The sequence below is a fragment of the Ambystoma mexicanum genome, chromosome 12 (genome assembly GCF_040938575.1).
Source record: "Ambystoma mexicanum isolate Mex_15411 chromosome 12, UKY_AmexF1_1, whole genome shotgun sequence".
Lineage (NCBI taxonomy): Eukaryota > Metazoa > Chordata > Amphibia > Caudata > Ambystomatidae > Ambystoma > Ambystoma mexicanum.
In genome coordinates this window covers 1,105,663,197-1,105,688,553 of record NC_090936.1, presented here as the reverse complement: position 1 = coordinate 1,105,688,553, position 25,357 = coordinate 1,105,663,197, and positions in this window count along the sequence as shown.

Here is a 25,357-nt window from a genome sequence, read left to right as displayed (position 1 = left end):
TTCGCACATAAACAAAATGGGGGTGTGTTCTAAGAACACACGCGTTGTCCTGAAATGTTCATAGGGGGTGTTCTGAAGACGCTGTCCGTATTGTTCGATGGCAAGTTGAAAGTGTTCTAAGAACACTCAGGGTGTCCTGAAATGTTCGCACATAAACAAAATGGGGGTGTGTTCTAAGAACACACGCGTTGTCCTGAAATGTTCGAAGTGGGTGTCCTGAGAACGCTGTCCGTATTGTTCGTTGTCGAGTTGAAAGTGTTCTAAGAACTCTCGCGGTGTCCTGAAATGTTCTTAGGGGGTGTCCTGAAGACGCTGTCCGTATTGTTCGATGGCAAGTTGAAAGTGTTTTAAGAACTGTCTCGGTTTTCTGAAATGTTCGCAAATAAACAAAATGGGGGTGTGTTCTAAGAACACATGCATTGTCCTGAAATGTTCGCAGGAGGTGTCCTAAAGACGCTGTCCGTATTGTTCGATGGCAAGTTGAAAGTGTTCTAAGAACGCTCGGGGTGTCCTGAAATGGTCGCAAATAAACAAAATGGGGGTGTTCTGAGGCCGCGGTCCGTATTGTTCGTTGTCAAGTTGAAAGTGTTCTAAGAACTCTCGCGTTGTCCTGAAATGTTCACACATAAACAAAATGGGGGTGTGTTCTAAGAACACGCGCGTTGTCCTGAAATGTTCAGAGGGGGTGTCCTGAGGGCACTATCCATATTGTTCGTTGTCGAGTTGAAAGTGTTCTAAGAACTCTCGCGGTGTCCTGAAATGTTTGTAGGGGGTGTCCTGAAGACGCTGTCTGTCTTGTTCGATGGCAAGTTGAAAGTGTTCTAAGAACTCTCTCGTTGTCCTGAAATGTTCGTAGGGGTTGTTCTGAAGACGCTGTCCGTATTGTTCGTTGTCAAGTTGAAAGTGTTCTAAGAACTCTCGCGATGTCCTGAAATGTTCGCAAATAAACAAAATGGGGGTGTGTTCTAAGAACACATGCATTGTCCTGAAATGTTCGCACATAAACAAAATGGGGGTGTGTTCTAAGAACACACACGATGTCCTGAAGTGTTCTAAGAACTCTCGCAGTGTCCTGAAATGTTCGCAGGGGGTGTCCTGAAGGCGCTGTCCGTATTGTTCGATGGCAAGTTGAAAGTGTTCTAAGAACTGTCTCGGTTTCCTGAAATGTTCGCAAATAAACAAAATGGGGGTGTGTTCTAAGAACACATGCGTTGTCCTGAAATGTTCACAGGAGGTGTCCTGAAGACGCTGTCCGTATTGTTCGATGGCAAGTTGAAAGTGTTCTAAGAACACTCGGGGTTTCCTGAAATGTTCGCAAATAAACAAAATGGGGGTGTTCTGAGGACGCTGTCCGTATTGTTCGTTGTCAAGTTGAAAGTGTTCTAAGAACTCTCGCGTTGTCCTGAAATGTTCGCACATAAACAAAATGGGGGTGTGTTCTAAGAACACACGCGTTGTCCTGAAATGTTCGTAGGGGGTGTCCTGAGGGCGCTATCCATATTGTTCGTTGTCGAGTTGAAAGTGTTCTAAGAACTCTTGCGGTGTCCTGAAATGTTTGTAGAGGGTGTCCTGAAGACGCTGTCTTTCTTGTTCGATGGCAAGTTGAAAGTGTTCTAAGAACTCTCTCGTTGTCCTGAAATGTTCGTAGGGGGTGTTCTGAAGACGCTGTCCGTATTGTTCATTGTTAAGTTGAAAGTGTTCTAAGAACTCTCGCGTTGTCCTGAAATGTTCGCACATAAACAAAAAGGGTGTGTGTTCTAAGAACACACGCGTTGTCCTGAAGTGTTCTAAGAACTCTTGCGGTGTCCTGAAATGTTCGTAGGGGGTGTCCTGAAGACGCTGTCCGTATTGTTCGATGGCAAGTTGAAAGTGTTCTAAGAACTGTCTCGGTGTCCTGAAATGTTCGCAAATAAACAAAATGGGGCTGTGTTCTAAGAACACACGCGTTGTCCTGAAATGTTCGTAGGGGGTGTCCTGAGGGCGCTGTCCGTATTGTTTGATGGCAAGTTGAAAGTGTTCTAAAAACACTCAGGGTGTCCTGAAATGTTCGCAAATAAACAAAATAGGGGTGTTCTGAGGACGCTGTCCGTATTGTTCGATGGCAAGTTGAAAGTGTTCTAAGAACACTCACGGTGTCCTGAAATGTTCGCACATAAACCAAATGGGGGTGTGGTCTAAGAACACACGCGTTGTCCTGAAATGTTCGTAGGGGGTGTCCTGAGAACGCTGTCCGTATTGTTCGTTGTCGAGTTGAAAGTGTTCTAAGAACTCTCGCGGTGTCCTGAAATGTTCGTAGGGGGTGTTCTGAAGACGCTGTCCGTATTGTTCGTTGTCGAGTTGAAAGTGTTCTAAGAACTCTCGCGGTGTCCTGAAATGTTCGTAGGGGGTGTTCTGAAGACGCTGTCCGTATTGTTCGATGGCAAGTTGAAAGTGTTCTAAGAACACTCAGGGTGTCCTGAAATGTTCACACATAAACAAAATGGGGGTGTGTTCTAAGAACACACGCGTTGTCCTGAAATGTTCATAGGGGGTGTTCTGAAGACGCTGTCCGTATTGTTCGATGGCAAGTTGAAAGTGTTCTAAGAACACTCAGGGTGTCCTGAAATGTTCGAACATAAACAAAATGGGGGTGTGTTCTAAGAACACACGCGTTGTCCTGAAATGTTCGTAGGGGGTGTTCTGAAGACGCTGTCCGTATTGTTCGTTGTCGAGTTGAAAGTGTTCTAAGAACTCTCGCGGTGTCCTGAAATGTTCGTAGGGGGTGTTCTGAAGACGCTGTCCGTATTGTTCGATGGCAAGTTGAAAGTGTTCTAAGAACACTCAGGGTGTCCTGAAATGTTCGCACATAAACAAAATGGGGGTGTGTTCTAAGAACACACGCGTTGTCCTGAAATGTTCATAGGGGGTGTTCTGAAGACGCTGTCCGTATTGTTCGATGGCAAGTTGAAAGTGTTCTAAGAACACTCAGGGTGTCCTGAAATGTTCGCACATAAACAAAATGGGGGTGTGTTCTAAGAACACACGCGTTGTCCTGAAATGTTCGTAGGGGGTGTCCTGAGGGCGCTATCCATATTGTTCGTTGTCGAGTTGAAAGTGTTCTAAGAACTCTTGCGGTGTCCTGAAATGTTTGTAGAGGGTGTCCTGAAGACGCTGTCTTTCTTGTTCGATGGCAAGTTGAAAGTGTTCTAAGAACTCTCTCGTTGTCCTGAAATGTTCGTAGGGGGTGTTCTGAAGACGCTGTCCGTATTGTTCATTGTTAAGTTGAAAGTGTTCTAAGAACTCTCGCGTTGTCCTGAAATGTTCGCACATAAACAAAAAGGGTGTGTGTTCTAAGAACACACGCGTTGTCCTGAAGTGTTCTAAGAACTCTTGCGGTGTCCTGAAATGTTCGTAGGGGGTGTCCTGAAGACGCTGTCCGTATTGTTCGATGGCAAGTTGAAAGTGTTCTAAGAACTGTCTCGGTGTCCTGAAATGTTCGCAAATAAACAAAATGGGGCTGTGTTCTAAGAACACACGCGTTGTCCTGAAATGTTCGTAGGGGGTGTCCTGAGGGCGCTGTCCGTATTGTTTGATGGCAAGTTGAAAGTGTTCTAAAAACACTCAGGGTGTCCTGAAATGTTCGCAAATAAACAAAATAGGGGTGTTCTGAGGACGCAGTCCGTATTGTTCGATGGCAAGTTGAAAGTGTTCTAAGAACACTCACGGTGTCCTGAAATGTTCGCACATAAACCAAATGGGGGTGTGGTCTAAGAACACACGCGTTGTCCTGAAATGTTCGTAGGGGGTGTCCTGAGAACGCTGTCCGTATTGTTCGTTGTCGAGTTGAAAGTGTTCTAAGAACTCTCGCGGTGTCCTGAAATGTTCGTAGGGGGTGTTCTGAAGACGCTGTCCGTATTGTTCGTTGTCGAGTTGAAAGTGTTCTAAGAACTCTCGCGGTGTCCTGAAATGTTCGTAGGGGGTGTTCTGAAGACGCTGTCCGTATTGTTCGATGGCAAGTTGAAAGTGTTCTAAGAACACTCAGGGTGTCCTGAAATGTTCGCACATAAACAAAATGGGGGTGTGTTCTAAGAACACACGCGTTGTCCTGAAATGTTCATAGGGGGTGTTCTGAAGACGCTGTCCGTATTGTTCGATGGCAAGTTGAAAGTGTTCTAAGAACACTCAGGGTGTCCTGAAATGTTCGCACATAAACAAAATGGGGGTGTGTTCTAAGAACACACGCGTTGTCCTGAAATGTTCGAAGGGGGTGTCCTGAGAACGCTGTCCGTATTGTTCGTTGTCGAGTTGAAAGTGTTCTAAGAACTCTCGCGGTGTCCTGAAATGTTCTTAGGGGGTGTCCTGAAGACGCTGTCCGTATTGTTCGATGGCAAGTTGAAAGTGTTTTAAGAACTGTCTCGGTTTTCTGAAATGTTCGCAAATAAACAAAATGGGGGTGTGTTCTAAGAACACATGCATTGTCCTGAAATGTTCGCAGGAGGTGTCCTAAAGACGCTGTCCGTATTGTTCGATGGCAAGTTGAAAGTGTTCTAAGAACGCTCGGGGTGTCCTGAAATGGTCGCAAATAAACAAAATGGGGGTGTTCTGAGGCCGCGGTCCGTATTGTTCGTTGTCAAGTTGAAAGTGTTCTAAGAACTCTCGCGTTGTCCTGAAATGTTCACACATAAACAAAATGGGGGTGTGTTCTAAGAACACGCGCGTTGTCCTGAAATGTTCAGAGGGGGTGTCCTGAGGGCACTATCCATATTGTTCGTTGTCGAGTTGAAAGTGTTCTAAGAACTCTCGCGGTGTCCTGAAATGTTTGTAGGGGGTGTCCTGAAGACGCTGTCTGTCTTGTTCGATGGCAAGTTGAAAGTGTTCTAAGAACTCTCTCGTTGTCCTGAAATGTTCGTAGGGGTTGTTCTGAAGACGCTGTCCGTATTGTTCGTTGTCAAGTTGAAAGTGTTCTAAGAACTCTCGCGTTGTCCTGAAATGTTCGCAAATAAACAAAATGGGGGTGTGTTCTAAGAACACATGCATTGTCCTGAAATGTTCGCAGGAGGTGTCCTAAAGACTCTGTCCGTATTGTTCGATGGCAAGTTGAAAGTGTTCTAAGAACGCTCGGGGTGTCCTGAAATGGTCGCAAATAAACAAAATGGGGGTGTTCTGAGGCCGCCGTCCGTATTGTTCGTTGTCAAGTTGAAAGTGTTCTAAGAACTCTCGCGTTGTCCTGAAATGTTCACACATAAACAAAATGGGGGTGTGTTCTAAGAACACGCGCGTTGTCCTGAAATGTTCAGAGGGGGTGTCCTGAGGGCACTATCCATATTGTTCGTTGTCGAGTTGAAAGTGTTCTAAGAACTCTCGCGGTGTCCTGAAATGTTCGCACATAAACAAAATGGGGGTTTGTTCTATGAACACACGCATTGTCCTGAAATGTTCGTAGGGGGTGTCCTGAGGACGCTGTCCGTATTGTTCGTTGTCAAGTTGAAAGTGTTCTAAGAACTCTCGCGGTGTCCTGAAATGTTCGTAGGGGGTGTCCTGAAGACGCTGTCCGTATTGTTCGATGGCAAGTTGAAAGTGTTCTAAGAACTCTCGCGTTGTCCTGCAATGTTCGTAGGGGGTGTTCTGAAGACGCTGTCCGTATTGTTCGTTGTCAAGTTGAAAGTGTTCTAAGTACTCTCGCGTTGTCCTGAAATGTTCGCACATAAACAAAATGGGGGTGTGTTCCAAGAACACACGCGATGTCCTGAAGTGTTCTAAGAACTCTCGCAGTGTCCTGAAATGTTCGCAGGGGGTGTCCTGAAGACGATGTCCGTATTGTTCGATGGCAAGTTGAAAGTGTTCTAAGAACTGTCTCGGTTTCCTGAAATGTTCGCAAATAAACAAAATGGGGGTGTGTTCTAAGAACACATGCGTTGTCCTGAAATGTTCACAGGAGGTGTCCTGAAGAAGCTGTCCGTATTGTTCGATGGCAAGTTGAAAGTGTTCTAAGAACACTCGGGGTGTCCTGAAATGTTCGCAAATAAACAAAATTGGGGTGTTCTGAGCACGCTGTCCGTATTGTTCGTTGTCAAGTTGAAAGTGTTCTAAGAACTCTCGCGTTGTCCTGAAATGTTCGCACATAAACAAAATGGGGGTGTGTCCTAAGAGCACACTCGTTGTCCTGAAATGTTCGTAGGGGGTGTCCTGAGGACGCTGTCCATATTGTTTGTTGTTGAGTTGAAAGTGTTCTAAGAACTCTCGCGGTGTCCTGAAATGTTTGTAGGGGGTGTCCTGAAGACGCTGTCCGTCTTGTTCGATGGCAAGTTGAAAGTCTTCTAAGAACTCTCTCGTTGTCCTGAAATGTTCGTAGGGGGTGTTCTGAAGACGCTGTCCGTATTGTTCATTGTCAAGTTGAAAGTGTTCTAAGAACTCTCGCGTTGTCCTGAAATGTTCGCACATAAACAAAATGGGGGTGTTTTCTAAGAACACACTCGTTGTCCTGAAATGTTCGTAGGGGGTGTCCGGAGGACGCTGTCCATATTGTTTGTTGTCGAGTTGAAAGTGTTCTAAGAACTCTCGTGGTGTCCTGAAATGTTCGCAGGGGGTGTCCTTAAGACGCTGTCCGTATTGTTTGATGGCAAGTTGAAAGTGTTCTAAGAACTGTCTCGGTTTTCTGAAATGTTCGCAAATAAACAAAATGGGGCTGTGTTCTAAGAACACATGCATTGTCCTGAAATGTTCGCAGGAGGTGTCCTAAAGACGCTGTCCGTATTGTTCGATGGCAAGTTGAAAGTGTTCTAAGAACGCTCGGGGTGTCCTGAAATGGTCGCAAATAAACAAAATGGGGGTGTTCTGAGGCTGCTGTCCGTATTGTTCATTGTCAAGTTGAAAGTGTTCTAAGAACTCTCGCGTTGTCCTGAAATGTTCACACATAAACAAAATGGGGGTGTGTTCTAAGAACACGCGCGTTGTCCTGAAATGTTCGTAGGAGGTGTCCTGAGGGCACTATCCATATTGTTCGTTGTCGAGATGAAAGTGTTCTAAGAACTCTCGCGGTGTCCTGAAATGTTTGTAGGGGGTGTCCTGAAGACGCTGTCTGTCTTGTTCGATGGCAAGTTGAAAGTGTTCTAAGAACTCTCTCGTTGTCCTGAAATGTTCGTATGGGTTGTTCTGAAGACGCTGTCCGTATTGTTCGTTTTCAAGTTGAAAGTGTTCTAAGAACTCTCGCGTTGTCCTGAAATGTTCATAAATAAACAAAATGGGGGTGTGTTCTAAGAACACGCGCGTTGTCCTGAAATGTTCGTAGGGGGTGTCCTGAGGGCACTATCCATATTATTCGTTGTCGAGATGAAAGTGTTCTAAGAACTCTCGCGGTGTCCTGAAATGTTTGTAGGGGGTGTCCTGAAGACGCTGTCTGTCTTGTTCGATGGCAAGTTGAAAGTGTTCTAAGAACTCTCTCGTTGTCCTGAAATGTTCGTATGGGTTGTTCTGAAGACGCTGTCCGTATTGTTCGTTTTCAAGTTGAAAGTGTTCTAAGAACTCTCGCGTTGTCCTGAAATGTTCGCACCTAAACAAAAAGGGGGTGTGTTCTAAGAACACTCGCTTTGTCCTGAAATGTTCACACATAAAAAAATGGGGGTGTGTTCTAAGAACACGCGCGTTGTCCTGAAATGTTCGTAGGGGGTGTCCTGAGGGCACTATCCATATTGTTCGTTGTCGAGATCAAAGTGTTCTAAGAACTCTCGCGGTGTCCTGAAATGTTCGTAGGGGTGTCCTGAAGACGCTGTCCGTATTGTTCGATGGCAAGTTGAAAGTGTTCTAAGAACACTCGGGGTGTCCTGAAATGTTCGCACATAAACAAAATGGGGGTGTGTTCTAAGAACACACGCGTTGTCCTGAAAGGTTCGTAGGGGGTGTCCTGAAGACACTGTCCATATTGTTCGATGGCAAGTTGAAAGTGTTCTAAGAACTGTCTCGGTGTCCTGAAATTTTCATAAATAAAAAAGATGGGTGTGTGTTCTAAGAACTCAAGCGTTGTCCTGAAATGTTCGTAGGGGGTGTCCTGAGGACGCTGTCCGTATTGTTCGTTGTCAAGTTGAAAGTGTTCTAAGAACTCTTGCGTTGTCCTGAAATGTTCGCACATAAACAAAATGGGGGTGTCTTCTAAGTACACACGCGTTGTCCTGAAATGTTCGTAGGGGGTGTCTTTTCGTATTGTTCGTTGTCGAGTTGAAAGTGTTCTAAGAACTCTCGCGGTGTCCTGAAATGTTCGTAGGGGGTGTTCTGAAGACGCTGTCCGTATTGTTCGTTGTCGAGTTGAAAGTGTTCTAAGAACTCTCGCGGTGTCCTGAAATGTTCGTAGGGGGTGTTCTGAAGACGCTGTCCGTATTGTTCGATGGCAAGTTGAAAGTGTTCTAAGAACACTCAGGGTGTCCTGAAATGTTCACACATAAACAAAATGGGGGTGTGTTCTAAGAACACACGCGTTGTCCTGAAATGTTCATAGGGGGTGTTCTGAAGACGCTGTCCGTATTGTTCGATGGCAAGTTGAAAGTGTTCTAAGAACACTCAGGGTGTCCTGAAATGTTCGAACATAAACAAAATGGGGGTGTGTTCTAAGAACACACGCGTTGTCCTGAAATGTTCGTAGGGGGTGTTCTGAAGACGCTGTCCGTATTGTTCGTTGTCGAGTTGAAAGTGTTCTAAGAACTCTCGCGGTGTCCTGAAATGTTCGTAGGGGGTGTTCTGAAGACGCTGTCCGTATTGTTCGATGGCAAGTTGAAAGTGTTCTAAGAACACTCAGGGTGTCCTGAAATGTTCGCACATAAACAAAATGGGGGTGTGTTCTAAGAACACACGCGTTGTCCTGAAATGTTCATAGGGGGTGTTCTGAAGACGCTGTCCGTATTGTTCGATGGCAAGTTGAAAGTGTTCTAAGAACACTCAGGGTGTCCTGAAATGTTCGCACATAAACAAAATGGGGGTGTGTTCTAAGAACACACGCGTTGTCCTGAAATGTTCGTAGGGGGTGTCCTGAGGGCGCTATCCATATTGTTCGTTGTCGAGTTGAAAGTGTTCTAAGAACTCTTGCGGTGTCCTGAAATGTTTGTAGAGGGTGTCCTGAAGACGCTGTCTTTCTTGTTCGATGGCAAGTTGAAAGTGTTCTAAGAACTCTCTCGTTGTCCTGAAATGTTCGTAGGGGGTGTTCTGAAGACGCTGTCCGTATTGTTCATTGTTAAGTTGAAAGTGTTCTAAGAACTCTCGCGTTGTCCTGAAATGTTCGCACATAAACAAAAAGGGTGTGTGTTCTAAGAACACACGCGTTGTCCTGAAGTGTTCTAAGAACTCTTGCGGTGTCCTGAAATGTTCGTAGGGGGTGTCCTGAAGACGCTGTCCGTATTGTTCGATGGCAAGTTGAAAGTGTTCTAAGAACTGTCTCGGTGTCCTGAAATGTTCGCAAATAAACAAAATGGGGCTGTGTTCTAAGAACACACGCGTTGTCCTGAAATGTTCGTAGGGGGTGTCCTGAGGGCGCTGTCCGTATTGTTTGATGGCAAGTTGAAAGTGTTCTAAAAACACTCAGGGTGTCCTGAAATGTTCGCAAATAAACAAAATAGGGGTGTTCTGAGGACGCTGTCCGTATTGTTCGATGGCAAGTTGAAAGTGTTCTAAGAACACTCACGGTGTCCTGAAATGTTCGCACATAAACCAAATGGGGGTGTGGTCTAAGAACACACGCGTTGTCCTGAAATGTTCGTAGGGGGTGTCCTGAGAACGCTGTCCGTATTGTTCGTTGTCGAGTTGAAAGTGTTCTAAGAACTCTCGCGGTGTCCTGAAATGTTCGTAGGGGGTGTTCTGAAGACGCTGTCCGTATTGTTCGATGGCAAGTTGAAAGTGTTCTAAGAACACTCAGGGTGTCCTGAAATGTTCGCACATAAACAAAATGGGGGTGTGTTCTAAGAACACACGCGTTGTCCTGAAATGTTCATAGGGGGTGTTCTGAAGACGCTGTCCGTATTGTTCGATGGCAAGTTGAAAGTGTTCTAAGAACACTCAGGGTGTCCTGAAATGTTCGCACATAAACAAAATGGGGGTGTGTTCTAAGAACACACGCGTTGTCCTGAAATGTTCGAAGGGGGTGTCCTGAGAACGCTGTCCGTATTGTTCGTTGTCGAGTTGAAAGTGTTCTAAGAACTCTCGCGGTGTCCTGAAATGTTCTTAGGGGGTGTCCTGAAGACGCTGTCCGTATTGTTCGATGGCAAGTTGAAAGTGTTTTAAGAACTGTCTCGGTTTTCTGAAATGTTCGCAAATAAACAAAATGGGGGTGTGTTCTAAGAACACATGCATTGTCCTGAAATGTTCGCAGGAGGTGTCCTAAAGACGCTGTCCGTATTGTTCGATGGCAAGTTGAAAGTGTTCTAAGAACGCTCGGGGTGTCCTGAAATGGTCGCAAATAAACAAAATGGGGGTGTTCTGAGGCCGCGGTCCGTATTGTTCGTTGTCAAGTTGAAAGTGTTCTAAGAACTCTCGCGTTGTCCTGAAATGTTCACACATAAACAAAATGGGGGTGTGTTCTAAGAACACGCGCGTTGTCCTGAAATGTTCAGAGGGGGTGTCCTGAGGGCACTATCCATAATGTTCGTTGTCGAGTTGAAAGTGTTCTAAGAACTCTCGCGGTGTCCTGAAATGTTTGTAGGGGGTGTCCTGAAGACGCTGTCTGTCTTGTTCGATGGCAAGTTGAAAGTGTTCTAAGAACTCTCTCGTTGTCCTGAAATGTTCGTAGGGGTTGTTCTGAAGACGCTGTCCGTATTGTTCGTTGTCAAGTTGAAAGTGTTCTAAGAACTCTCGCGTTGTCCTGAAATGTTCGCAAATAAACAAAATGGGGGTGTGTTCTAAGAACACATGCATTGTCCTGAAATGTTCGCACATAAACAAAATGGGGGTGTGTTCTAAGAACACACACGATGTCCTGAAGTGTTCTAAGAACTCTCGCAGTGTCCTGAAATGTTCGCAGGGGGTGTCCTGAAAGCGCTGTCCGTATTGTTCGATGGCAAGTTGAAAGTGTTCTAAGAACTGTCTCGGTTTCCTGAAATGTTCGCAAATAAACAAAATGGGGGTGTGTTCTAAGAACACATGCGTTGTCCTGAAATGTTCACAGGAGGTGTCCTGAAGACGCTGTCCGTATTGTTCGATGGCAAGTTGAAAGTGTTCTAAGAACACTCGGGGTTTCCTGAAATGTTCGCAAATAAACAAAATGGGGGTGTTCTGAGGACGCTGTCCGTATTGTTCGTTGTCAAGTTGAAAGTGTTCTAAGAACTCTCGCGTTGTCCTGAAATGTTCGCACATAAACAAAATGGGGGTGTGTTCTAAGAACACACGCGTTGTCCTGAAATGTTCGTAGGGGGTGTCCTGAGGGCGCTATCCATATTGTTCGTTGTCGAGTTGAAAGTGTTCTAAGAACTCTTGCGGTGTCCTGAAATGTTTGTAGAGGGTGTCCTGAAGACGCTGTCTTTCTTGTTCGATGGCAAGTTGAAAGTGTTCTAAGAACTCTCTCGTTGTCCTGAAATGTTCGTAGGGGGTGTTCTGAAGACGCTGTCCGTATTGTTCATTGTTAAGTTGAAAGTGTTCTAAGAACTCTCGCGTTGTCCTGAAATGTTCGCACATAAACAAAAAGGGTGTGTGTTCTAAGAACACACGCGTTGTCCTGAAGTGTTCTAAGAACTCTTGCGGTGTCCTGAAATGTTCGTAGGGGGTGTCCTGAAGACGCTGTCCGTATTGTTCGATGGCAAGTTGAAAGTGTTCTAAGAACTGTCTCGGTGTCCTGAAATGTTCGCAAATAAACAAAATGGGGCTGTGTTCTAAGAACACACGCGTTGTCCTGAAATGTTCGTAGGGGGTGTCCTGAGGGCGCTGTCCGTATTGTTTGATGGCAAGTTGAAAGTGTTCTAAAAACACTCAGGGTGTCCTGAAATGTTCGCAAATAAACAAAATAGGGGTGTTCTGAGGACGCTGTCCGTATTGTTCGATGGCAAGTTGAAAGTGTTCTAAGAACACTCACGGTGTCCTGAAATGTTCGCACATAAACCAAATGGGGGTGTGGTCTAAGAACACACGCGTTGTCCTGAAATGTTCGTAGGGGGTGTCCTGAGAACGCTGTCCGTATTGTTCGTTGTCGAGTTGAAAGTGTTCTAAGAACTCTCGCGGTGTCCTGAAATGTTCGTAGGGGGTGTTCTGAAGACGCTGTCCGTATTGTTCGTTGTCGAGTTGAAAGTGTTCTAAGAACTCTCGCGGTGTCCTGAAATGTTCGTAGGGGGTGTTCTGAAGACGCTGTCCGTATTGTTCGATGGCAAGTTGAAAGTGTTCTAAGAACACTCAGGGTGTCCTGAAATGTTCGCACATAAACAAAATGGGGGTGTGTTCTAAGAACACACGCGTTGTCCTGAAATGTTCATAGGGGGTGTTCTGAAGACGCTGTCCGTATTGTTCGATGGCAAGTTGAAAGTGTTCTAAGAACACTCAGGGTGTCCTGAAATGTTCGCACATAAACAAAATGGGGGTGTGTTCTAAGAACACACGCGTTGTCCTGAAATGTTCGTAGGGGGTGTCCTGAGGGCGCTATCCATATTGTTCGTTGTCGAGTTGAAAGTGTTCTAAGAACTCTTGCGGTGTCCTGAAATGTTCGTAGGGGGTGTTCTGAAGACGCTGTCTTTCTTGTTCGATGGCAAGTTGAAAGTGTTCTAAGAACACTCAGGGTGTCCTGAAATGTTCGCACATAAACAAAATGGGGGTGTGTTCTAAGAACACACGCGTTGTCCTGAAATGTTCATAGGGGGTGTTCTGAAGACGCTGTCCGTATTGTTCGATGGCAAGTTGAAAGTGTTCTAAGAACACTCAGGGTGTCCTGAAATGTTCGCACATAAACAAAATGGGGGTGTGTTCTAAGAACACACGCGTTGTCCTGAAATGTTCGTAGGGGGTGTCCTGAGGGCGCTATCCATATTGTTCGTTGTCGAGTTGAAAGTGTTCTAAGAACTCTTGCGGTGTCCTGAAATGTTTGTAGAGGGTGTCCTGAAGACGCTGTCTTTCTTGTTCGATGGCAAGTTGAAAGTGTTCTAAGAACTCTCTCGTTGTCCTGAAATGTTCGTAGGGGGTGTTCTGAAGACGCTGTCCGTATTGTTCATTGTTAAGTTGAAAGTGTTCTAAGAACTCTCGCGTTGTCCTGAAATGTTCGCACATAAACAAAAAGGGTGTGTGTTCTAAGAACACACGCGTTGTCCTGAAGTGTTCTAAGAACTCTTGCGGTGTCCTGAAATGTTCGTAGGGGGTGTCCTGAAGACGCTGTCCGTATTGTTCGATGGCAAGTTGAAAGTGTTCTAAGAACTGTCTCGGTGTCCTGAAATGTTCGCAAATAAACAAAATGGGACTGTGTTCTAAGAACACACGCGTTGTCCTGAAATGTTCGTAGGGGGTGTCCTGAGGGCGCTGTCCGTATTGTTTGATGGCAAGTTGAAAGTGTTCTAAAAACACTCAGGGTGTCCTGAAATGTTCGCAAATAAACAAAATAGGGGTGTTCTGAGGACGCTGTCCGTATTGTTCGATGGCAAGTTGAAAGTGTTCTAAGAACACTCACGGTGTCCTGAAATGTTCGCACATAAACCAAATGGGGGTGTGGTCTAAGAACACACGCGTTGTCCTGAAATGTTCGTAGGGGGTGTCCTGAGAACGCTGTCCGTATTGTTCGTTGTCGAGTTGAAAGTGTTCTAAGAACTCTCGCGGTGTCCTGAAATGTTCGTAGGGGGTGTTCTGAAGACGCTGTCCGTATTGTTCGTTGTCGAGTTGAAAGTGTTCTAAGAACTCTCGCGGTGTCCTGAAATGTTCGTAGGGGGTGTTCTGAAGACGCTGTCCGTATTGTTCGATGGCAAGTTGAAAGTGTTCTAAGAACACTCAGGGTGTCCTGAAATGTTCGCACATAAACAAAATGGGGGTGTGTTCTAAGAACACACGCGTTGTCCTGAAATGTTCATAGGGGGTGTTCTGAAGACGCTGTCCGTATTGTTCGATGGCAAGTTGAAAGTGTTCTAAGAACACTCAGGGTGTCCTGAAATGTTCGCACATAAACAAAATGGGGGTGTGTTCTAAGAACACACGCGTTGTCCTGAAATGTTCGAAGGGGGTGTCCTGAGAACGCTGTCCGTATTGTTCGTTGTCGAGTTGAAAGTGTTCTAAGAACTCTCGCGGTGTCCTGAAATGTTCTTAGGGGGTGTCCTGAAGACGCTGTCCGTATTGTTCGATGGCAAGTTGAAAGTGTTTTAAGAACTGTCTCGGTTTTCTGAAATGTTCGCAAATAAACAAAATGGGGGTGTGTTCTAAGAACACATGCATTGTCCTGAAATGTTCGCAGGAGGTGTCCTAAAGACGCTGTCAGTATTGTTCGATGGCAAGTTGAAAGTGTTCTAAGAACGCTCGGGGTGTCCTGAAATGGTCGCAAATAAACAAAATGGGGGTGTTCTGAGGCCGCGGTCCGTATTGTTCGTTGTCAAGTTGAAAGTGTTCTAAGAACTCTCGCGTTGTCCTGAAATGTTCACACATAAACAAAATGGGGGTGTGTTCTAAGAACACGCGCGTTGTCCTGAAATGTTCAGAGGGGGTGTCCTGAGGGCACTATCCATATTGTTCGTTGTCGAGTTGAAAGTGTTCTAAGAACTCTCGCGGTGTCCTGAAATGTTTGTAGGGGGTGTCCTGAAGACGCTGTCTGTCTTGTTCGATGGCAAGTTGAAAGTGTTCTAAGAACTCTCTCGTTGTCCTGAAATGTTCGTAGGGGTTGTTCTGAAGACGCTGTCCGTATTGTTCGTTGTCAAGTTGAAAGTGTTCTAAGAACTCTCGCGTTGTCCTGAAATGTTCGCAAATAAACAAAATGGGGGTGTGTTCTAAGAACACATGCATTGTCCTGAAATGTTCGCAGGAGGTGTCCTAAAGACGCTGTCCGTATTGTTCGATGGCAAGTTGAAAGTGTTCTAAGAACGCTCGGGGTGTCCTGAAATGGTCGCAAATAAACAAAATGGGGGTGTTCTGAGGCCGCCGTCCGTATTGTTCGTTGTCAAGTTGAAAGTGTTCTAAGAACTCTCGCGTTGTCCTGAAATGTTCACACATAAACAAAATGGGGGTGTGTTCTAAGAACACGCGCGTTGTCCTGAAATGTTCAGAGGGGGTGTCCTGAGGGCACTATCCATATTGTTCGTTGTCGAGTTGAAAGTGTTCTAAGAACTCTCGCGGTGTCCTGAAATGTTCGCACATAAACAAAATGGGGGTTTGTTCTATGAACACACGCATTGTCCTGAAATGTTCGTAGGGGGTGTCCTGAGGACGCTGTCCGTATTGTTCGTTGTCAAGTTGAAAGTGTTCTAAGAACTCTCGCGGTGTCCTGAAATGTTCGTAGGGGGTGTCCTGAAGACGCTGTCCGTATTGTTCGATGGCAAGTTGAAAGTGTTCTAAGAACTCTCGCGTTGTCCTGCAATGTTCGTAGGGGGTGTTCTGAAGACGCTGTCCGTATTGTTCGTTGTCAAGTTGAAAGTGTTCTAAGTACTCTCGCGTTGTCCTGAAATGTTCGCACATAAACAAAATGGGGGTGTGTTCCAAGAACACACGCGATGTCCTGAAGTGTTCTAAGAACTCTCGCAGTGTCCTGAAATGTTCGCAGGGGGTGTCCTGAAGTCGATGTCCGTATTGTTCGATGGCAAGTTGAAAGTGTTCTAAGAACTGTCTCGGTTTCCTGAAATGTTCGCAAATAAACAAAATGGGGGTGTGTTCTAAGAACACATGCGTTGTCCTGAAATGTTCACAGGAGGTGTCCTGAAGAAGCTGTCCGTATTGTTCGATGGCAAGTTGAAAGTGTTCTAAGAACACTCGGGGTGTCCTGAAATGTTCGCAAATAAACAAAATTGGGGTGTTCTGAGCACGCTGTCCGTATTGTTCGTTGTCAAGTTGAAAGTGTTCTAAGAACTCTCGCGTTGTCCTGAAATGTTCGCACATAAACAAAATGGGGGTGTGTCCTAAGAGCACACTCGTTGTCCTGAAATGTTCGTAGGGGGTGTCCTGAGGACGCTGTCCATATTGTTTGTTGTTGAGTTGAAAGTGTTCTAAGAACTCTCGCGGTGTCCTGAAATGTTTGTAGGGGGTGTCCTGAAGACGCTGTCCGTCTTGTTCGATGGCAAGTTGAAAGTCTTCTAAGAACTCTCTCGTTGTCCTGAAATGTTCGTAGGGGGTGTTCTGAAGACGCTGTCCGTATTGTTCATTGTCAAGTTGAAAGTGTTCTAAGAACTCTCGCGCTGTCCTGAAATGTTCGCACATAAACAAAATGGGGGTGTTTTCTAAGAACACACTCGTTGTCCTGAAATGTTCGTAGGGGGTGTCCGGAGGACGCTGTCCATATTGTTTGTTGTCGAGTTGAAAGTGTTCTAAGAACTCTCGTGGTGTCCTGAAATGTTCGCAGGGGGTGTCCTTAAGACGCTGTCCGTATTGTTTGATGGCAAGTTGAAAGTGTTCTAAGAACTGTCTTGGTTTTCTGAAATGTTCGCAAATAAACAAAATGGGGCTGTGTTCTAAGAACACATGCATTGTCCTGAAATGTTCGCAGGAGGTGTCCTAAAGACGCTGTCCGTATTGTTCGATGGCAAGTTGAAAGTGTTCTAAGAACGCTCGGGGTGTCCTGAAATGGTCGCAAATAAACAAAATGGGGGTGTTCTGAGGCTGCTGTCCGTATTGTTCATTGTCAAGTTGAAAGTGTTCTAAGAACTCTCGCGTTGTCCTGAAATGTTCACACATAAACAAAATGGGGGTGTGTTCTAAGAACACGCGCGTTGTCCTGAAATGTTCGTAGGGGGTGTCCTGAGGGCACTATCCATATTGTTCGTTGTCGAGATGAAAGTGTTCTAAGAACTCTCGCGGTGTCCTGAAATGTTTGTAGGGGGTGTCCTGAAGACGCTGTCTGTCTTGTTCGATGGCAAGTTGAAAGTGTTCTAAGAACTCTCTCGTTGTCCTGAAATGTTCGTATGGGTTGTTCTGAAGACGCTGTCCGTATTGTTCGTTTTCAAGTTGAAAGTGTTCTAAGAACTCTCGCGTTGTCCTGAAATGTTCATAAATAAACAAAATGGGGGTGTGTTCTAAGAACACGCGCGTTGTCCTGAAATGTTCGTAGGGGGTGTCCTGAGGGCACTATCCATATTATTCGTTGTCGAGATGAAAGTGTTCTAAGAACTCTCGCGGTGTCCTGAAATGTTTGTAGGGGGTGTCCTGAAGACGCTGTCTGTCTTGTTCGATGGCAAGTTGAAAGTGTTCTAAGAACTCTCTCGTTGTCCTGAAATGTTCGTATGGGTTGTTCTGAAGACGCTGTCCGTATTGTTCGTTTTCAAGTTGAAAGTGTTCTAAGAACTCTCGCGTTGTCCTGAAATGTTCGCACCTAAACAAAAAGGGGGTGTGTTCTAAGAACACTCGCTTTGTCCTGAAATGTTCACACATAAAAAAATGGGGGTGTGTTATAAGAACACGCGCGTTGTCCTGAAATGTTCGTAGGGGGTGTCCTGAGGGCACTATCCATATTGTTCGTTGTCGAGATCAAAGTGTTCTAAGAACTCTCGCGGTGTCCTGAAATGTTCGTAGGGGTGTCCTGAAGACGCTGTCCGTATTGTTCGATGGCAAGTTGAAAGTGTTCTAAGAACACTCGGGGTGTCCTGAAATGTTCGCACATAAACAAAATGGGGGTGTGTTCTAAGAACACACGCGTTGTCCTGAAAGGTTCGTAGGGGGTGTCCTGAAGACACTGTCCATATTGTTCGATGGCAAGTTGAAAGTGTTCTAAGAACTGTCTCGGTGTCCTGAAATTTTCATAAATAAAAAAGATGGGTGTGTGTTCTAAGAACTCAAGCGTTGTCCTGAAATGTTCGTAGGGGGTGTCCTGAGGACGCTGTCCGTATTGTTCGTTGTCAAGTTGAAAGTGTTCTAAGAACTCTTGCGTTGTCCTGAAATGTTCGCACATAAACAAAATGGGGGTGTCTTCTAAGTACACACGCGTTGTCCTGAAATGTTCGTAGGGGGTGTCTTTTCGTATTGTTCGTTGTCGAGTTGAAAGTGTTCTAAGAACTCTCGCGGTGTCCTGAAATGTTCGTAGGGGGTGTTCTGAAGACGCTGTCCGTATTGTTCGTTGTCAAGTTGAAAGTGTTCTAAGAACTCTCGCGTTGTCCTGAAATGTTCGCACATAAACAAAATGGCAGTGTGTTCTAAGAACACACGTGTTGTCCTGAAGTGTTCTAAGAACTCTCGCAGTGTCCTGAAATGTTCATAGGGGGTGTCCTGAAGACACTGTCCGTATTTTTCGATGGCAAGTTGAAAGTGTTCTAAGAACTGTCTCGGTGAACTGAAATTTTCGTAAATAAAAAAGATGGGTGTGTGTTCTAAGAACTCACGCGTTGTCCTGAAATGTTCGCACATAAACAAAATGGGGGAGGGGCGTGGCTTGGAGCCGATGGAGGGCAGAAGCTGATCTGCCGGGCTCCGGCCGAGACGCCGCTTCCTGATCCTTTTTCTCCGGTACAAGAGTGGTTGCAGCCAGCGGAAAAGCACGCATCGGTGGGGGAAGTGCTCCCCATTAGGAATTACTCGAGTGTTGGAATTTTCGGAGCCCCGTGAGGAAGAGCGGGCTCCGGATCCCACCCTCCCCTCCGCCGCGCATTGATCCAAGATGGCGCCTGGCACAGCTTCACGCAGCCCCTGAACCAGCGTCCCCTGACGGAGCGCTTTGGGGATCGGCAACAAGGCCGGGGGGGGCGACCCCTGTCTGACACTGGTTCGGAATCGACACAGGCCCCCAGGCCCCTGACTCCGTTACCCCTGGGCTGGCCCAATTTATGCAACGCGGACTACAACTAGAACCACGTGGATGGCATCACATAAAGAGAAACTCGCCACCTCTGAGAAGCAGCACCCCGCCCCACGGCCATCACCCGAACGACCTGATTCCAGCCGAAGCACTCGGGGGCCCTGAAACTCAAGGTGCATGAGCCTACATAATACCCTTTGGTGGGCCCCTGACCACCACCGCACCCTTGGGCCGCCTGCACTTGACTCCCCGACTCGGCTGCCCCGGGGCACGCACTGCCCCTGCATGTTCGGCGATCTACGTCCAGCGGCTTCAAGATGGCCACCAAGAACAAGAGCAGGGCCGCCACCATGGACTCCTTTGTCTCGACCAAGGCGAAGACCTCCACCCAGTCCAGACCTAGCTTCTCCGAAAACACTCATCCGAACGAAGGGGAGGTTAATGACAATCGCTCTCAGATATTGGATGCCATTGCCTCACTGAGAACCCACATTGACTCCAAGATTGATGAGTTCAAAATAGACATACAACTCATCCGCCAAGATGCCCGCAACTTGACGGAGAGGGTAACGACCATCGAGAATTCCACGACAGAGCTGTCCGGGGCCACCCTAACCCTGAAGTCCGAAGTCTCCGATCTAAAGAGGAGGGTAGCCTTCCTGGAGGAAAGGGCGGAGGAAGCCGAAGGACGGGCCAGACGGGGGAACATCAGGATCCTGGGTATCCCGGAGGGAACAGAGGGCCTAAACACCACATCCTATGTCGAAACCCTTCTGCTACAAGAGATCGGGGCCGGAAAACTAACCCAAGGCTTTGCGGTCGAAAGGGCACATAGATCCCTCCAGAGACGTCCTCCCCCCGGCTCACATCCACGGCCAATAATAGCCAAAATATTGAATTTTCAAGATAGAGAAACCATCCTACGGCACTCCAGGGAAGCAGGTCCCATTGAAAGGGGGGACTCAAAAATTACTATTTACCCCGACTATACCCAGAAAGTGCAGAGGGAAAGGAACTAATTCGTCCCGATCAAGGCGAAGCTTCGCCAACTGGACATTAAATACAGGCTCCTTTACCCCGCGCGCCTGAGAGTTGTTTATAATGGGCGAGCGATATTTCTCGAAAACCCGGAGGCGGCCAATATGTGGCTAGAAGATAATAATCTAGCCGATGGCAAGGATCCTCCTCGGAATGATGATTAAGTCCCGAGTCTCCTCGCACCACCAGTAACCAGACCCCAGCAGGTAATCCAAACAACAGTTTAACTTACGGAAGCGGCCCTCGCACAGCCCTGCCGCCTCGCACCAACCCTATCCCCAGCAGAAAATCCAATTGGGCCAGTTCACCGCCCGACCCAGCTCACGCCCGATTCCCGGATGGGTTCAGACGGCTCGAGAGCGCCTGAGCACCGCGACAGTGTTGTAGTCGCTGGGCGCACCAGTTTGTGTTATGTTATTAGTTTAGTTGGTTTTGCAGTCTACGAATCATCAATGTTGGTAAAGTACAAGATGGTGGCAAGTTACGACACAAGACTTCATGAACCAGGGCCCCCCCGCCCGCAGAACGCCACCTGTGGTTCGTTGTGCCACCGGGCCAGCGGGCCAGAACTCCAAGACGAATTCAGAACACCGATCCGATGGCGTCGCAACTTGTTGTGATGACATGGAATGTGAGGGGAATGGCTTCATACCTCAGAAGGAACCGCGTACAGTCCTACCTCAGGAGGAAGAAGGTCTCGATTGCGCTATTACAAGAGACCCACCTTACAGCGGACTCCATGTCTAAGTTAACAGATCGATGGGATGGGACCACGAGGGGGTCTCCTTACTCCAAATATGCGAGAGGCGTACTGATATGGGTGAACCCGAATGTGCCTTTCCAGCTAGAAGGCTGGGATTCTGACAAGGAAGGGAGATACACATCAATGTGGGGCACCATAGAACAAACCCCAGTGTGCTTCATTAACACATACTTTCCGCAGCATGGAATCCCGTCATACTTAAGCACGTTGAGTGCTAGACTGGCACAACACCGAGGCAGGACCTTCGTGTGGGGGGGAGACTTCAACTGCGTCATGGACTTAAGCAAGGACAGATCGCGCCCTCCTCCTCAGCCAAGCAATCCCGCATCCACCTCCTTGACGGAAACACTCGACCAGCTCAACCTGGTAGACATCTGGAGAGTGCAACATCCAGAGGCCAGAATTTACTCACACTACTCAGCTCCACATGGCGTCCACACAAGGATCGACTACTTGTTTGTTGATAAGGAACAATCTCCACTGGCCACATCCACTGAATATTTGGGGAGATCGATCTCCGACCACTCCCCGCTCGCCATGCATTGGCAGCTGCGTGGACCCAAACCTCCAATTCCCATGTGGAGGATGCCTACAGCATCGTTGGATGATCCAGAGTTCAGAGAGGACCTTGCTGAGAAGCTAGAGGAATATGTCGAAATCAATAAGGGATCGGTGGCTACCTGGTCCACACTGTGGGAGGCCATGAAGGTGGTTACCAGGGGAGAAATCATTTAAAGAGCGGGCGGAACCCGCAGACAACTACAGTCCTCTCTTGAGGCCCAGGAATTAGAGATCGCAAGACTAGAGTCCGCCCCTGACATTTCCCCAGAGTCCGAGAAGATCCTTAAAACATCCCGTATAAAATGTCAGGAATCATGGGTCAGACTGGAGAAATTTGACTTCGCAACACATACCGCCAGATCCCACAGCGAGTCTGACAAACCCGGCAGATTGCTTGCCTGGCTCTGCAAGCGGGAACACCCTAAACACCTGCCAACGGAGATAAAGGACAAAAAAGGAGTAACACACAAGACGCAGATGGAGATCAACGAGACTTTTGCTAAGTTCTACTCCAAATTGTATGCCCACGAGTCCCAGGTGCCCGCCGCAGAATTAATCGAAACATTGGAGGAGATAGGCCTCCCTCAAATCTCCAGCGAGCAGAGGGAGGAACTGGACTCGGAAATCACTTCCGAAGATGTGACAGCGGCCATCAGATCGCTCGCTAATGGCAAAGCCCCCGGCAGTGATGGTCTCCCGCCCGAATTCTACAAGACCTACGAACCCATTCTCACCCCCATCCTGCATGAAGTTTATCAAGAAGCCTACACAAATGGCATCCTGCCCAACACCATGAAAGAGACCATAATTATTCCAATGCTCAAGCCGCACAAGTCACCCACCGATTGTGACTCTTATCGACCTTTGGCCATGCTGAATTACGACAGCAAGATCCTCACTTCTATATTAGCCAACAGACTCGCCAGAGTGGTAGGATCCATAATTCACGAAGATCAAAATGGATTCGTCCCAGGACGCAACACCACGGCCAACCTCAGGAGACTACAACACATCATGGCCGAAACCCACGACCGAGAGGAGGACCTGGCGATACTGTCACTTGATGCCATCAAGGCCTTCGACTCTATCTATTGGGAGTGGCTTGTAGAGGTTTTGAGGAGCTTCGGCTTTGGTGCGGGCTTCATCAGATGGATCCAGGTACTTTATAATTCGCCAATGGCAAGGGTTAAAACAGGCAGAATTGTCTCGGGATCCTGGGCAATACAAAGGGGCACGAGACAGGGGTGCCCACTCTCGCCCATGCTGTATATATTGGGCCTAGAACCAATAGCCATATACTTTCGCCAACAGTTTTTTGATGCGGGCATTAAGGTGGGCAACGTTTACAACATAATTTCATTATACGCGGATGATGTACTTCTCTACTTGAGGAACCCTGAGCTCAACGCACCCACAACGTTAGAAGTTCTCGACAATTATGCAAAGTACTCAGGGATACGATTCAGCAGACACAAATCAACTGCATTCCCCCTAGCTAGCCTGAGGGGCATTGCAGTAGACGACCTCCCGCCTATCGGAATACAGTGGCAACCTGACAAGTTCCGGTACCTGAGAATCAATGTGGGTCACACCCCGCTACTCACACACGAACATAACACTATAGCAGCAGTCACCGGCCTTCGGCGTTCAATCAAATTTTGGTCCAAACTACCACTGTCAATGGTGGGTAGAGCGGCGATTGCCAAAATGATAATCCTTCCTCGATTCCTGTACTTCTTTGCCAATATTTGCCACTACGTTCGCCCGCCTTTCTTCAAGACACTAGAGGCCATCATCAAGGACTTCTTGTGGGGTCCGCGCAGACACAAGCTCACACTGGCCACGCTGTCTCTCCCACATAAGGAAGGCGGAATAAAACTCCCAGACCTTCACCTTTACTACTTGGCGGCCCAGCTCAGTCACATTACGAAGTGGCTGTCTGATGACACATCGGCCGAACTGGAACTACTCAGGCAATCTTCCACAAACTTAATCCCCAAAGAAACTCTATGGTTTCCCCCTCGGCTACCTCCCGAAACTCCGCTGATTGTCAAGCTGGGCAGGCAGATATGGGCCAGGGCCTGTCACATAAGGCAAGTGAAACATCCGTACTCACCGGATAACCCCATAATGGTGGATGTGTGCAAGTCGGAGGCGGAACTTCCCACTCCCAGGAGATGGGAGGAAGCAGGCATATATACATGGGGAGACATGTTCACTGATGGGGAATTCAGGGACTTCGAGTCGTTACAGAACATTGAAGGACTATCCAAGGGCCAGTTCCTCTGGTACCACAGGATCAAACAGATCGCTAAGAAGCAGTGGAACAGCTGGCCGGAAGAGCCCACCCCAGACCCACTGCTACAGGAAATGCACAACCTCTCAGATGGATGGAGACCAGTTTCCAGACTTTACAACAGACTCATAGACAAGCCTAACCCCAAAGGTCAGGCACTGAAGGCGAAATGGGAGGCAGATCTTGAATCACCACTTACTGACAAGGAATGGGAGAGAGCACTGATCTACCCCAAGAAAGTGTCCCGGAATTCCAGATTCGGACAAATACAGCTGAATGTCCTTTACCGGACATATATGACTCCCCACAGGATCGCCTCATTCAACCCGAAAATACCCCCGACGTGCCCATGGTGCGGAAATGACAAGGCAGACATGATCCACATGTTCTGGTCCTGCATCAAAGCGAAATCACTCTGGTTCAAAGCCAAACAATCCTGCGCAGAAGCTGGCATGGTAAGACACGACTGGACGCCCGGAGAGTGCCTACTAGGTATATATCCTAGACCGGGCAAATTTAAACATTTGGTGAAACTAATGGACATCTCATGCATTTTGGTCAAGAGAACAATAGCGATGGCCTGGAAGACTCCAGCGGGCCCCAGCCATGCTCGGTGGCTGAGCGAACTGGCGAGATGGACGACTGCTGAAACCAGGGCCTGGCAAGACGGGATCACAACCAGCGGAGAAGCCACAAGTGGAACCCTGGACTCCTGGAAAGCCCTCCTGAGTGACATGCGCTTCAAGGCAGATTATAAGCCTCCCTGAGGGACTGTAGCGTCCTACAACACCCGATTTTTCATAATGATACAGAGATGGAATTACCCGAATCTGTTCCCCTCGCTTCCTGTAACATCGGAACTATAATTTTTACTTGCCACCAAACATCTCATAATTAACGCTACATGTAGACTGCTGTTGTTTTGGTTGTTCTCACGTTACTTTTTTTTTGTTGTATCGTTACTTTATTACCACACTTGTAAGTTTGTAATGTTTCTCACTTTCTTGAAAAAACCAATAAAATACTTTACAAAAAAAAATAAACAAAATGGGGGACACACGCGTTGTCCTGAAGTGTTCTAAGAACTCTCGTGGTGTCCTGAAATGTTTGTAGGGGGTGTCCTGAAGACGCTGTCCGTATTGTTCGTTGTCAAGTTGAAAGTGTTCTAAGAACTCTTCCGTTGTCCTGAAATGTTCGCACATAAACAAAATGGGGGTGTGTTCTAAGAACACACGCGTTGTCCTGAAGTGTTCTAAGAACTCTTGCGGTGTCCTGAAATGTTCGTAGGGGGTGTCCTGAGGGCGCTGTCCGTATTGTTCGTTGTTGAGTTGAAAGTGTTCTAAGAACTCTCGTGGTGTCAAGAAATGTTCGCAAATAAACAAAATGGGGGTGTTCTGAGGACGCTGTCCGTATTGTTCGTTGTCAAGTTGAAAGTGTTCTAAGTACTCTCGCGTTGTCCTGAAATGTTCGCACATAAACAAAATGGGGGTGTGTTCTAAGAACACACGCGTTGTCCTGAAATGTTCGCACATAAACAAAATGGGGGTGTGTTCTAAGAACACACGCGTTGTCCTGAAGTGTTCTAAGAACTCTTGCGGTGTCCTGAAATGTTCGCAGGGGGTGTCCTGAAGACGCTGTCCGTATTGTTCGATGGCAAGTTGAAAGTGTTCTAAGAACACTCGGGGTGTCAAGAAATGTTCGCAAATAAACAAAATGGGGGTGTTCTGAGGACGCTGTCCGTATTGTTCGTTGTCAAGTTGAAAGTGTTCTAAGAACTCTCGCGTTGTCCTGAAATGTTCGTAGGGGGTGTCCTGAAGACGCTGTCCGTATTGTTCGTTGGCAAGTTGAAAGTGTTCTAAGAACTCTC